The sequence below is a fragment of the Rhipicephalus microplus genome, chromosome 4 (genome assembly GCF_043290135.1).
Source record: "Rhipicephalus microplus isolate Deutch F79 chromosome 4, USDA_Rmic, whole genome shotgun sequence".
Taxonomy (NCBI): domain Eukaryota; kingdom Metazoa; phylum Arthropoda; class Arachnida; order Ixodida; family Ixodidae; genus Rhipicephalus; species Rhipicephalus microplus.
In genome coordinates this window covers 103,098,086-103,111,172 of record NC_134703.1, presented here as the reverse complement: position 1 = coordinate 103,111,172, position 13,087 = coordinate 103,098,086, and the positions used below count along the sequence as shown (strand labels likewise).

General features: G+C 51.5%; 1 protein-coding gene across 3 annotated transcripts in view; it reads right to left on the bottom strand.

The window, feature by feature from the left end:
• Positions 1 to 13,087, bottom strand: part of bbx (bobby sox) — a 277,569-nt gene that overhangs the window by 89,506 nt on the left and 174,976 nt on the right. Inside the window, exon 1 of one of the 3 annotated variants that reach the window (XM_075893403.1) lies at positions 2,435 to 3,210. The exons of the other annotated variants lie outside the window; for them this stretch is intronic. The gene's annotated coding sequence lies outside the window, so the exon portion shown is untranslated. Of the gene's footprint in view, positions 1 to 2,434; positions 3,211 to 13,087 lie in introns of those variants that run through there. 3 annotated transcript variants of the gene reach the window in all.

Below are 13,087 nucleotides of genomic sequence, written 5' to 3'. Positions count from 1 at the left end.
ATGGGTGGCAGGGCAAGGACCGGTGTGGCAGGACCGTCGCTATATGCTGTCCACGTCGAAGGACTCCGAGATGTATAACAACAGCGACAACAGGGGCCTAGGTATACTTCTTTAGTGGACGATGACCCGAGAAGCGGACAGCAGAAGCGCTCACGCTATAATAATGCAGTACACTTTACACTATCTAACCTGGTAAGAAATCATTAAAAAGAATACGCCAGATGGTTGCGATCACACTCTTTTCCTGTCAACGCCAATATCATCTGGGGTTTTACATGCCAAAACCACGACATGATTATGAGAAACGCAGAAGTGAACGGCACCGGAAATTTTCGACCATCTTTCCAACGAGTAAGAAAAAGAAGCGATTAGGGAGAGACTACAGAAAACGAAGCTACAAATCATCATCAGAACAACAGGTTATTAATTAAATACAACGAGTAGATTTGCACAGCAAAACGCCAAATGAAATACGGTTGTACGCACAGATGAACCAGGTCAAAATGACCACTACGAGCGATTGCATTTAAACGAAATCATTCAAAGATGAAATTCGGCCAGAGGTAAGAGCATTCTTGTGTCTGAATATCGGGCGAAGAAAAGAAAGTGGCTGGTTAAAGACAGAAAAGGCACAGCGGGTCGGCAGCGTCTAAACAGTACGAGCTGGCGCAGGTGGCGCACGACGGTGGCGCCATCTCTCGCACAGCACGAGCGCCACTACACGCCGCTTAAAACAGCTGATCAGCATCTGACAGGTCAGTAAACCCGCATCCTCAATGAACATCGACGCGACGAGCCGCCGGCGTCGAACTACAAAGCCCTCGAGTAAACGCGAAATCTGTAGTGCCTTCAGAGCAGATGGGCAAAATGGAGCTAGTGGAAAAGGCCATCGTCCAGTCCACCACGCAACCACAGGTGTAGACAAAGGGGTGCGCGAGTCCGAGTGAGGGAGAGAGACGAAAGTGGAGGAGTGGGAGAGTAAACAAGCTCGCCGCTGGCGGAGGCTCGGACCTGAAGGCTTCGCAGCAGCGAGCACACTGGCCACAGAGTCGTGCCTGGAAGTGGCCTTTATGGAGTCATTCGCGAACGCCGCAAGGGAGTCGCTTGCGCAAGAGATCTCTCACGCTGTCCCTGCCGCCCATAAGAAACCCGCTCTCGCGGGCAACACAAATAAAGAAAAAAAGAGGAAACAATGGCGCCAAGTGACGCTGCGAACCGCGAGTCGTTCGACAGCCGTTCGGCAACGAAGTGAAATAGAGGAGCGAGATACAACACAGTGGTCCTTGAGAACGTGTGAAAGGTGCACAGTTCGGTTTCGGGTCCCAGTGTGACGCAACCCAGCCATTTAATCGTAAAATAAAAGACCGCAGTCCAAACAACCACTAGAGTCACGAAGGGGACGTTCTCTGAAGCCAGTATCTTACGGTTCAAGTGTATTTCAGTGGTGTGAGCGGATGGCGTTCCTTTCCGAAGACGGGACGGAAGCGAAAGTAGGCCTAGCGGACAGCGCCGAATCGACGTCGCGCCGTGAAGCTCTCTCGGGATAAACAAAACGCTCGCTTACACCAGCAGGTTAGTGGCCCCTAACCCAACGCATGCGAACAAAAAAAAAAAGAGAGAGCCCCAACGCCGAAGGCTGCGAACAAAGGGTGGTACGCAAAAACAAAAAGCCGGAGCACGGGGGTATCGACCCGTCCGTGGCTTAGAGCTAGGGACGCTGCGCGCAGGATCAGGTCGATCGTAGTCACATGTGATAGAAACAAGGAAAATAAATATGCTTCCGAAAATGGGCAGGAATAGAGGATAAAGAGGAGGACATCCGAGGTTAAAATCTGTTAGATCCATGGCCGTCACGAAAAGAAATGACCAGCAATGTGTAGAAACAGAAACTAAAAAAAAAAAAAAAAAGAGCAACGAGCAGAATCGCGACGCTAACTGGGACTGGCCTGAGAAGACGCCGAGGCGGCACACCAGGAACTGCCAAAAATAACCGGCCCACACACTCCTCGACCGCCCAGAGTTCTTGCTGCTCGCTTGTGTTCGCTTGTGCTTCTGCGGCGGCAGCACCGTGCGCGGGGGTCCTTCCACCGTGCGCCGCCCAGTGCACGTCAAACTCGGAGTTAGCGCTGAGGGCGCGACGACCCTCTGCTTGCGCCGAAAGCGCAGAGCGGACAGCACACATGCACAACAAGCCAGCCACAGGAACCGCGCTCGGCTAGGCCCGCCAAACGGGGCCAACACAACGCACACAGAGACGCACTAGCCCCGCGGGCTGGGTTGTTCCCCTGAAACTTCTTCACCATCACAGTACGGCGCGAGAAACCTAGCGTCCGAACCGCGGCTCCGGGTCCCAGGCAGCGTCGGCAGCGTTTGACGCGCGCTCCGAAGAGGCAGCTAGACAGGAGGGGGGGGGGGGGGGGCGCACAGCACTTACCTAGCGTGGCATCCAGAGGGGTCGTAATCCATGGGCGGAGGGAGTAGCGTCGGAGAAGCACTGTTTATCGCGAGAGGCGGTGTATCCGAGGTGTGCGGCGTGGGTGAGCCCGGGTTCGGGCCTCGAGCACAGATGCTACTACAGGTGCGCCGCAGGCAACCCCATTCCAACGGGGCACACACACACACACAGCGGCGGCGGCAGCACAGCCAGCAACGGGCGAGCGCGCAGGCGGCGGCAGCGGCAGAGAGAAGCCCGATCGAGTTTAGAGATCGTTCAACTCTTCCCGGCAGCCACCGCGCGCCGAGCCGCGGAGGAGGAGAGAGAACAGGGCGTTGAGAGAGAGAGAAGCACACGACGCCGCTGGCTGCTACAGTAGAGCGAGCTAGCCGGCCGCTGGCACGAGCAAAAAGAGAACAAAAAAGAAGCTCAAGCGAAGGCAGGGAGCGGGAGAGGGCGGTTGGCGAGAAGAAAGCGCACGCGCGCACGCTCTCCACTCGGGGCACGGAGAAGAGATTGAGAGAGAGAACGCGAAACCTGACAGCGAGAGAAAAACAAGATAAATAGAGCTCGCACGCAATGAAGAGATAGAAAAAAAAGAAAACGGGAAAGAAATGGCCACGCAAGAGGGAGAGGGAGGAAAAGAAAGAATAAAGCAAGACTGCGCGGCGCGCGAGAGAGCAAGCAGTACGAAGCGGGCAGGCAAGCAGCAGCAGCAGCGCCGAAAATGCGAAACGGAGAAGAACGGCTCGTCGAGAGAGGAACACGCCTCAGGAGGAAGTATGTGTGCATGCGTGTGCAGCGAGCGGGTCCTGCTCACTTGCACACGCGAGCGAGCCATGCACGGCAACGGAGCGGGCAATAACGCCGAAATGAGCGGAGAAGTAAGATGGAAAACTCTGGGGGAGAAAAAAAAAAAAAAGGAGCGAAAAGTACAAAAGCCTTCCCGAGCCCGAGTGAATGCCTGAGAGGAACACAATTTATTAAAAAAAAAAACCTGCGCGCGAGGGCTGGTAATATACCCCTTTCGGGGATACCGGCGAAACAAGAGGCGACGATGTCCTTGATGGAGGCGGGCGTAATAGTGGACAACGACAAGGATATGCGGCTGCTTCTCATCGTAAACGCAAAAAAAAAAAAAAAAAAAAAGAGGACCACGAAGCGGCGCCCATGCATAGAAGATGCCGAACACGAGGTCCACCGGACGCGAGGTCAGGCGGAAGAGCGCACCCTTCGGAAAAGCATACAAAGCAGCCAATCTGGTGACGAGAGTGCCAGAGCGCCGGTGGACTTCTAAATTGGGCGTTAGCGGCGGCAGAGAGCAAAATTCGTTCCGCTTCCCAGCTCCTGCTATACCCCCGGCTTCCATTATTATTTTTCCACTTTTATTCGAATATCTTGCTCAGTTGATTGCGAACAATATAGGCCTCTGGCGAAATAAGGCTAATCGCTTCGTGGAAGACGTCGTTAGGCGAAGCATAAGACGCTCATGCACACGTTGTCCACAATAGGCGACAATTCGACAATATTTCCGCTAGTACACGTAAGATTAGTTAACCTTTATGCTTATGTCTCATCTTGAATGCAGTTTCGATTTGGCATGCTTAATACTCTGGTTTACGAATGCAATAATCTCTATCTGTTACTGCATACACCTTACGCGCCCACATAAATTTTATAAGCGAAAAAAAACATTGTAAAAGATTGACTAAATTGTTGCGTTGACAAAGAGCATATGCGTATCAAACAGCAATAGATTTCCGTTCCTTCATAGAGGCGTTGAAGGTAGGTACACCAACGCAATTATTAAATGAAGCTACACCGCGTGCGAGAGCATTTCTCAAGAAGGAGAAGTGAAGAAAAGGTAGCCAAGCTCACTCGAGCGGAAACACCAATGGCGGCAAAAATTGGCGACGCCACGTTCCACTATCCATCCCTGTAACGACGCTCCAACCAATGTCCGATTTTCATACGATTTAGAATCCACGATAGTACCACAGCCGATTGGCTCAATGGGATAGCACGACTATACGCGTTATTTATTTAGTCAATGTTCCCAACATGAAACTACTGACCAGTGCTCTGAATAAAAACAAGCCCACCACCCTATACATGACGCCACTGATATGGTCCGCACCTATACTAATCAAGCTCCTGTATAAAGCTTCCAACGCGGCCGGTAGCGGGTTCAATTTTGACTGCCGATCGGACATCCACCGTTTTTTTTTTTTTCAAAAGGATTCGAGGCTGCGACGGCCACGAAGCTTCATTCGCTTAGAGGGGTCCCCAATTCCTGGCATGGGACCGCTAGAAGGGCCAAGCCAGCGCACAGATATAATCAGTCCAATGAACATCCCGTGTGTGCTGAGAGCACCTTGCAAAGGCTGTGCCTAACAAACGCGCTTGTAAATTTATGCACAGCACAATTACGCCAACATTTAAAAGTGATCGCACGCTAATATCGGCCAAGTTCGCGGGGAAAGGGAAAGCGTATAACTATCGGAGGCAGCATATAAACATCATCAATCTTACGTTACAGGCTGTGCTAATTAAATTTACAACGGCGAATGTGATAATACTCTTTCGGGATCGCTCAACAGCACTGTACAGGTGCACCGGCGATATTTCGAGTCGCTAATGTCAACAGATAAGATATATCCTCCCGCCGAGAGACTATCAAACGAACGAGCACTGTGCGTGGGACACAAAGAAACACACACAAAAAAAGTCCCAATTTCGCTGCACACAACGCCAAAGGAACGTACCTATATAATGTCAGGCTTTCACTGACCTGCATACGGAGGGATCGCCCCTAGATCCATAAAAATAAGGAACACATACAAAAAAAAATAGAAAGGAAAGAAGGCATTTTGACTTCTTTTTCCGCAGCTGTGCAAACGGGTCGGCGAAATGGAACGCTCAGAATATAGCTCACCATAGGTCGAAAGAAAATTAAAAACGAAAAAAAAGAAATGGCGTAGCTGGCCTATGTATCGGCGAACAAATGCAAGCCAATACGCCAGCACCCGTAGATACGCATAGGGATGTATTATATAGGCGCTCGTAACTATACGATATACAGGCGGCCAGCTCAGAACGAGTGCCAAACACGAATACCAATGAAAGCGCGCTGCCCTTTCCAAAGACGTGTGCATACATAACGGAATCCTCGGTTCGAAGCACAGCGGCCATGGGGATTACGTAATCCGTTCGCTGCACAAGGGTTACACTGTTTGCCCCGTATCTCGATGTCGGATCGCTCGCGCCGCAAAAAATATTTGACTTGCATAACAACGATATACCATCTAACGGAACGATCGGCGTCACTTTATTCTCTCTCTCTTTTTTTATACCCACACTTTCTCGGACAAGACGCATTTTGGCGCACTATTACGACGCCGCTTAGGGAGCTTTACCTTAAGCGTGGTTACCGCGCACATGCAAAACGCCAAAATCGACCCGGATGGGTGCGCTGGGCGTATGACATTCTATCAGGACCGTACCCAGGAGTTTGTTTCGGGGGATGTTTGTGTGTCGAACGTCTAACTTTGGCAACTTGGCAAGGGAACTGGCAAGATTTTGTTTTGGGCGGTACAAATCAGGGGCGAAAGGGGAGGGGGGGGGGGGGCGCTTGCTTGGGTAGAAGGCCAGTGCTGTTGGTGTGGTTTGGAGGTCAAGTGCCCCTTTTGCACACCCCCCTTCCGGCGCCAACGTGGAGTTGGATGTGAAGGCGTGTAAAAACTTATCGTCACCCGAAATGTTAAAGCATGAAAAAAAAAAATTCTGGGAAAGTCAGAACCCTATCAACTGCCTCCCTCCCCCTTAGTTACGGCCCTGCATCATTGCATTTGTGCCTGATTATGTTTACACGAATTAAAATATACATCGACTATGCGGAAAAGAAGCTTTACAAGCGAACTCGAACAACATATATGTATCAGATGGAGTCGATGCTTCGTCAAGGGAAGTTGTTTCAGTCAAACACACAATGAAGACTCCTTGATTCATGGGGTTTGAAGTCCAAAAACGTGCACTTGAGTTATAAGAAACATCGTAATAAATGGCTCTACGCATTGGCCTTAGCCGATTCGGATTCTTTTACGTGCCCCTATGCACATTTACAGAGAAGGCTACCTGCAGTCACCGCCATAATCCCTTCCGGACTGTGGTAAAACACGGGCGAACCACCAAAAACACACCGCTGAGGCAAAAACGTCAGCCTTTGTTCTCACGTGCTTCAGGGCAAAAAAAAAAAAAAAGCACTACGGCATTTTAGCTCCGCCGTACATAATCCTCAGGTCAATCAACGACCTATAATCGCCCCGCACAAGAAGCGCTACTAGTAAGGAACTTCTTCGTGAAGCCTTTTTTTTTTTTCTACAACATATACAGAGATAATCGTCCCTCCAAGCGCACTTCCCTGACTGCGACATCTATTTGATGAACACCGGCGAGCCAAAGCAGCTATTTCAAAATGCCTTGCAGATCCGAGTAAGAGACGCCGCCCATTTCGGAAGCCACGCTCCTCCTCTCATGGCAGTCTTTAACAAGGTTACCGGAAAGCTGAGCAAGATGGTGTGCATCCATCTTATTGTCTTCCGTGCTAATCTACGGTGTTCATTTTTCTCCATTTCTTTTTCTTTTCCTTATGTTGTACACCAGATGGCAGCCTATAAATGCGACATCCAAACTGTGACATCTGACGTAGAATATCTGATGCACTCAATAGGTCGAGATAAATCAGTCGTTTCGGTACGAATCTATTCACTAAAGATAAAGTTCGCTGTCACGTAGGTGTGCGAGCCGATATTACGCGAACGTGAGACAAACACACCGCTTGTATACCGATAGCGCTTGGCGGTATTCCAAGTTTTCGGACCATAAAAGGCCAGCCGCTTATTTAGGCACCGCACTACCAATTATGTATTTAGTCTAGACAGTCACGAGTTTCATCAACTTTCCCAAATCATTTCTTGAACGAGTTTTGCCGTTTCGATCCCCTCTCAGCCGGTGATATGCGACGACAGTGAAATAACGCTCGGGCGAATTGGCATTTTGTATACTCTACTAACATCAGAAGTTTGAATTACGACGTTATTTGAACACGTATTGTGAACACGGCACTGAAAGCGATCGCGAGGCCCGCGCCCGTGCCATCCCCAGAGGCGTTGGAATGGAAAGTTACGACCATCGCAAAAGGAACCAGCCAGATGACGAAAGCGCACTGTACACAACCACGAAGAACGACGGGGGCACATCCTCGCACCTTATTTCTACGCACCCAGAGGTGTGCTGCGACGAATCAAACAAAGCGCCGCAGCGCGGCCGTGAAATCGACGCAAGCACGTGGCTTTCAGCTTTAATTTCGGCAACTCCAGAAGCTGCCCCCGAGAAGAGGGGTTCAGAACAAACCATTAGATGGGAGGGGGAAGGCAGGGAGGGTAGAAACATCTAGCGCGAAGTGTACGCAAGTGAGGGGCTGAGAGGGGCGGTATGCCAGCCCTATAGGGTCGTGTCAGGGTGCAGAAGCCGTGGCACGCGTCCTCCGTATCACGGCCCGCCGCTGCCAGGCTCTCCATCTCGCGGTATCTATCGCCCCTTACACGAACAAGCGAGCACAGAACGTACGAAGACGCGCGCGGGAGACGGGGCGTGCGACGGCCGTGCGAACAACGAAAACCCGAGAGCGAGAAAAGAAACCGAGCCAGAAAAGATGGACAACCTCTCCCAGCAACCCATTTCGAGCAACACGCGCAAAAATAAAATAGGGCCAGCCCCCCCATGCCTGCCCAAATCCTTGTACTATACGAAGACGAGTGGTCTTCGCAGGCAAGGAGCTGCCGCCACTCGCAGTCCCGGAGGCCCAAAGAACGGTTCCTGCAGACGTCGCTGCCGACCGCACCAAGAGCTGCGCACCGCAGCGTCGACTAAAATAGCGTTCGCCGCGGCCTGCAGACAAGCACGGAAGGCCTGCTCGCGAAAGGGACATAATGGACGCCCGTGTCGCTTGGCTGGGAGGAGGGGCAGACCGCTCGACGCGCTCAAGCCGGGGGCGCCCGACAACGTCCGCGTCTGTCATGGAGTGAGAGATCGCGAGGAATAGTACAACGCCTGCTGCACGTGCCACGCGACGCTGCTGAAGGCGACGCGCGAGAACGTCGACGCGACCACACGCGCAAGCGAGTCTCTCAAGTCAGCCAGGAGCCACTGGATAAAATGTTTCTTTTTTTTTTTTCTTAATCCAGCAGCCGCGGCTGAGCTTTGTGCGTGTCCTCAGCTGGACGCCGCGCCGCAGACAGGGAAAGTGGAAGCACACCCTATCACGTGGTCAGGGCGCGGCGCCAGCCCGCTTCTCCTAATGTAAACACACCGATAGGACGGACGCGTAGTAACCATTTGTTGCAGAGGCTAATCGCGGAGGCTACGTTCATGATGCATTACTTTACAGCTCGCAAACGGCGAGGCAACGCCGCCTATAGCTAGAAAACTGTGAAAGTGGAAGACATAAATTAAAAGGCGCGTCTGTGAAGTCTCCAGACCGTGCCGCGGTGGTTATAGCATGCCCGGCATTTCTTGTCGCAGACCGAAAGGTCGTGAAATCAACCACCGTTGAACAAATTTTCGTGGTTTTCATTTGCCATCTGACAGTGTACATTTTAGACGTCATTTCCACGACGGAAATACGTCACAAAAAAGGATACCTATACCACCTACAATATTTTTTGCACACATTTCAAGAAAAACGCTCTTCGTGTGCAGAATACCGTCACGATCAACGATGCCACACGTGCCATCGCTACAAGCCGCGGGCGCGCCCCAAAATTCAAAGAAACAATCATTTCTCCTCCTCACCGGGCCCTTCCGGCCTCCGTGGTGACGCGTGTGACGTCGCGAAGTTGAATCAGTGACGCGGAGCAAAAAGTCATGCTGCGATTGGTGGAACAAGAACATACGACTTCCGGTTAGTCTGCAAGCAACTGCCCGCGCTTCTTGTTCGCCGTGTTGTGGTGGTGGCGGCGGCTCCTCGTCTTGAGCGGAGGCACTGCTCTGCCACGGCTTGACACCGTACGGATCCAGCATGTTGGCGATCCTTTGAAGGCGTGTACGAAACGCGGGGTTCATACCGGCACAATTCGTATGAACACGGGCCACAGCGGTTAGTCAACAAGCACGTAGTTGACGTATAAGTCGCGGCGACCGGAAGTAGACGGTGTTTCGAACGGCGCGTCAGCGATGACGTATACCACGTAAGCGGGTCTTGAGGAAAACGAAAAAGGCACTTAATTTGTGTCTGCCTAATTGGCGACACGGCGCAGTGCATTGTACGGGGAAGGAGATTAAAAAGAAAAGTAGAAATAGACAGACAAAGAAGATGCAGAACTCACCGCACACGAGCGAAGAAAGAGGAAAGAAGAGATAGGAGGAGCTAGTCCGAGGACGGAGCACCATTCTGCGAGAGCTACACGGTCAGGAGATCGCGGACTGCGGGCCGATCGGCGAGTGCTACGCAAGCGTCAGGAGTGCGCGGATGACACAAGCGTTCAGTATGCAATCCACCAAGGCCCGCGAGATTTGAAGCGCACTCGGCGAGGAGGCCAAAGCTCCTTTTCGGAGAGAAGACAAGCGGATGGTAGCGAAGGAAAGGGCGGAAGGAGCAATCGCCGCGCTTGCAAACGCACCTAAAGCTCCGCTATTACGGCATGATTTGGAAAAAATTCTCACGGCTACATGTTCGTTGTAGACTCGTGCACAATTTCTCCACGACATCTACACTTCCACCTCTGGGTGGTGTAGGGGCCCTTTCAAGTCTTCGTAGATCGCGGCATAAAACACTTTCGTGTTAAAAAACCTTGAAACCACCCTTGCGCTTGCGCTAGGAGCAAATAGCCACGTCCTATATCGAGATGCACGACCAAATTGATGCAGGTTGTGCCTGTAATCGGACGTTCACCCACGCACCTAGCAGCGCAACACTTCGGTTGCGCGGCTAAGGCAACAACGAGGAAGGTTGTAACCAGGCAACAACGGAATGTGACACCGCCAATTGCAAAGTTACGTCGACGAAAAAATGTGATGTCTCATCAAGGACAGCTGATCGCTGACAATGAAGAAAGCATCAATTTAGTGGAACACTGCGCATGTGAACGGCGCACCTTCTGTACGCCCGCTGGCACCGGGTTTCTCACGTACAACGCCACCACCAAAAATCTACGAGTTATAACAAGCTTCGCTTCAAAATGTCACAACAACAACAACAACAACAACAACAACAACAACAACAACAACAACAACAATAACAATAATAATAATAATATTAATAATAATAATATTGTCGGGTTTTACGTTCCAAAACCACGATATCAGTATGAGAGACGCCACATAGTGGAGGGCTACAAAAATTTTGGCCATCTGGTGTTCTTTAACGTGCCCTGACATCGTACAGTACACGGACCTCTACCATTTACACTCGATCGAAATGCGACCGCCACGACCGGAATCGAACCTACGACTTTCGGGGCAGCAGCCGGGCAGCCGAGCTACTGTTCCATCGAGACGGACTCGATTTAAAATGGGCAGTTGTATATGGGGAATGTCGAGTGATAACAGTAATTGAAAAAAAAAAGTTAAGGGAAAATGAAGCCATCTATAGCCCCAGTTGTACTTTCAGTTCTCCGAGCGACCATCACGTGACTGAACGCTGATCCGATTGGTGCGAGCACGCAAACGGAAACAAATTCTACTAACAGACACACTGACGGTGCACCGTGAAATGGCGGGGTAGACTGCGAAGAAAACTGGAATAAAACACTTTAACCTCCAACAGTCAGTTAATTTGAACGTGCGTATTGTTACCATTCGTTCGGAGTAGGCGAGCTTTCCTCGGTCCTTTTCTCGACACTCGAGAAATGCACAACTAAAAAAGAAAGAAAGAAAGAAAGAAAGAAAGAAAGAAAGAAAGAAAGAAGGAAAGAAAGAAAGAAAGAACAATGTAGGAAGTCACTCCAACACGCGCACCCCTTTCTTCCTTGCCGCCACACATTTAGGTTGCGCAGCCGCCCTCCTAGACCCGCGCAAAGCGTTTCACCAAGCGAGCTCTTCCTTTCTCGGGAACCCAGCAACATCGCGAGGCGTTGTGGCCGTCCCTTTTTAGAGCATTTAGAGCCCACTCCCACATTCACCCATCCGAAGGAGAGACTCCGCGTACACGCGAACAGCGACAGTGCACAGCGGTGGGTCAGTTCGGCAACTCGATCATCAAGGAGAGAGAGAGAGTGGGGAAAGGGGCGAGGTAGGAAGGAATACGACGAGGGAGCCGAGAAAAGCAGGCACCACCAGAAGCGGGAGGGCAGCGGCACTGTAGGGAGAAGCGAGAGAATAAAAATTAAAATAAAAAGAAACTGAAACGCGACGAGTAAGAGCGAAGAAGGGCTACAAGCCTCCTCCTCGCAGAGCTTGTTTCGGACGCCAGCTCTGGAGGAGAAGACGGGCTCGCTCCAGCACGCGGCGAGGAAGGAGAAATATAATTAAAGAGATGCGCCCGCCGGGTGAGTGACCGGCGCCCGGCAGTTGCTCGGCGCTCCTGCGAAGCCGCCCCGTAAACGGCGGCGGGGCGGCAGTCCACCGAGCGCGCACGCGTCCCATACACGCACAAGAGGCCCAAAGATAAATGACACTCGGATCCCGGTCTATGCTCGCCGCCTTCCCCGTGGGCGCGCAACACAGCAAATCGCCACTATACTGCCGAGTATGGTACAAGAAAAGGGCGCACGGGAAGGGAGGGGCGCACTTGTTAAACTCTTCTGCCCCGGCCGCCCATATCCCGGTCGAGCACACGGGGTACCACCGCCGCCTCCGAGCCCCGCTAAAGAGTGCCCGACCTGCGAGGGCAATGACGACGACGGCGGCTATATTACGAATTCTCGAGCAGGCACCTGCCCATAACGCCGGAACGACCGCTTGTAGAAAAGAGCTCCTCGCTGACGACCACTCCGGTCCCTTCATTTATAGTCTCCGTTTACGTGCGCAGCTTTCCGCAATGAAAGTAAGCCCGAAATGGAAGGACACTTGGCAGCGCTTGCTACGAGTGGTCGCTCTCGGTGCTTTAGTCGCGAGCTCACTCTTCGAAAAAAGCGCGTGCGTAATATAGCGCCCACGCATTGCTATACCAGCTATACATGACATCGGTTCTATACTGCATTGAAGGGTTTATACCGCGTATTCCGACAAAGCTCTCAAGCGCACTATAACGATTGTAAGCGCACCATAAAGAGCGTCACTCGTTCTGGGCTCGAGAGAGTTCTCGAATAAGTATACCCCCCATAGGTGTAAATTGAATATTCGCTATTGCGAAACCACTGCCCACGAAGGGGTTTTCGAAAGAAACGGAAGGAAACCCCCACGCCGCTTTTTATTCCCCTCTTTTCATTTTGTGACAGCATTACAGACAGAGATACAACCCGCAAGACGCCGTTGCCGCGTTCGGTGAAAATGCGTTAACAAAGCAGAAAAAAAAATCAGCACATTCACGGAGTTCATGATGATGAGTGGGGCGAACCTTCAGAAGGTTTTGTCGGTAAACCGTGAATAGTTCACGTCCGTCTGTCCGTCCGTCCGTCCGTCTGTCTGTCTGTCTGTCTGTCTGTCTGTCTGTCT